This window comes from Echinops telfairi, unplaced genomic scaffold (genome assembly GCF_000313985.2).
Source record: "Echinops telfairi isolate 266 unplaced genomic scaffold, ASM31398v2 ScPeMD7_7407;HRSCAF=8445, whole genome shotgun sequence".
NCBI classification, from domain to species: Eukaryota; Metazoa; Chordata; class Mammalia; order Afrosoricida; family Tenrecidae; genus Echinops; species Echinops telfairi.
Window position 1 is genome coordinate 980927 of NW_022111307.1, and position 2067 is coordinate 982993.

A 2067-nucleotide genomic window follows, 5' to 3' on the forward strand; every position below is an offset into this window, starting at 1 on the left:
GACAACAGAAAAGTGGTGAAGGAAGACATTGGGTAGTGTAAGATATGACAAAATAATAATAATTTATAAATTATCAAGGGTTCATGAGGGAGGGGAGAGCAGTGAGGAGCGGGAGGAGGGGGGAATGATAGCAAGAGCTCTAATAGAAAGCTAATGTTTTGAGAATGATGATGGCAACAAATGTACAAATGTGCTTGACACAATGGATGTATGTGTGGATTGTGATAAGAATTTTACTAGTCCCCAAGAAAATGATTTAAAAACAAAGAAGCAAACAAACAAACAAATACCTTCTTTCCTGGCTTCTTGAATGTTGATGGGGTCTTCCCCCTCTCACATATTTTTTTTAATTTTTGCCTTCATACTAATGTGATCTCATCTTTACCACCTTAGTGCAATTTATACATTGTTTTCTGTAGGGTTGCTCAGCTGTGAGGCACAGGAGGAGCGGATGTACATGATAATAACTGATACAGGTGTTACAGGGAATGTATGCAAGAGGATGGGCAAGAGAGAGGGAAAGGGGAGTTTGGAAGTAAATGATGAAGACCCGAGGCTCACAGGAGCCCTGGAGCTGATTGTGATTGCAAAGCTCATTTTGGGGGCAAATCAACTGTGAGGGGAGGGGATGCTCTAGGATGGTGGTTGTGTGATTGTGCAACTCCCCCTTGACAAGATTGAATGATGGAGTGTAAATTATGTGCCCATAAACTGTACAAAAAAATAATGAAGAGTGCAGTTGAAGAGGGAGGAAGAAAGGCGTAGTTAGTATTCTGTGCTATTATCTTGTGTTGGTCTTAGACAGACATAGCATTAAAGCGTTCCAATCTGTTCTTTGCCTGTCTTTCCTTTTGTCTCATTACAATTAAGAATTTCCCTTATAACAACCTTTGATTTAAAAAAAATGAAGAAGAAGAAGAACCTTTGCTTGTGACTGTTGGTGGAATTTTCTGAAATGGCAAACCCAATCTATCTAGAGGAAACCTAGACTGCAGACCATCCAGGCCTATGATGACTTTCAACCTCTAGTCCCGTGTCTCCATTGCAGGAGCTTAAGCCCCTGAACATAGAATAGATTAAGAGAGATTTCTATATAAGAAGAGTGATGACGCTCTACCCCCCATATTAGCAGGAAGTAGCTATAGAAGAAGAGAACTCTGCCCCTGATCCCATAAAGAATTATGTGTGTGATATGATCAGGAGGAAATGAGATAGGGCAAAGAAGTGATGGTGGAGATTTGAACGGAGCATGCGTGGCATCTGTGACGGAGCATGCGTGGTATCTTGGCACTATATTCCTCAGAGCCCCTTAGGAACCCGAGTCAGTGTAAGCTACTGAAACATCTCTTAGACATGAAAATGCTTGGATCGGCTAGAAGTGAGTAAGAAATACCGGTCACTGCCCATGCTGTGAGTTAGTTTGATAAAATTCTCTTTTGATGCTTTATGTCTTCCAAAAGTATTATTTTTCCTTTGGTAAGAAAAGAACCTGGATTCTGGTAGCAAAGAGAATTATACTAGTACACTGCTGTGGGGGCTCCTAACAGCCAAGAAATGGTGATTAACAACTCAGTCTTTGGATTAATACCCGCGGCCCAACCCCCTCCATGAGTTTGGATCTCATGGAAACTACTCATTTAGTAAATAAGTGGTCTTAAGCAGATTAGTAAATCGTCTCGGTTTCAGATAGCTTGTGTTTATATTGACAGGGGATGATAAAACTACCTGCCTCATCGAGTAGGATCAAGCTACTTTAGAAGAAGAAAATCAGGGTAGCTAGGATAAACATAAAAAGAAAGAAGGTGGGGGGAGAGGGAGGGAAGGAGATGTAATGTTGGACATAGAGAAAATGCCAATCCATTTCATTGAGCGAAATACTTCTTGTTGGCTTCAGGTAAGTTATGGAAGACTTCTGAAGTAAGCTTTAAAGATTTTGTACAGTTTCAATTTATGTGGTAGGATGACTTACTTAATTTTAAATTCATTCTTTAAGAATTATAAGAATCAATGGCAATTTAAAATTTCTCTTCCTATCTTTTATTCCACCATTCTAGAGAGATAGGTAAG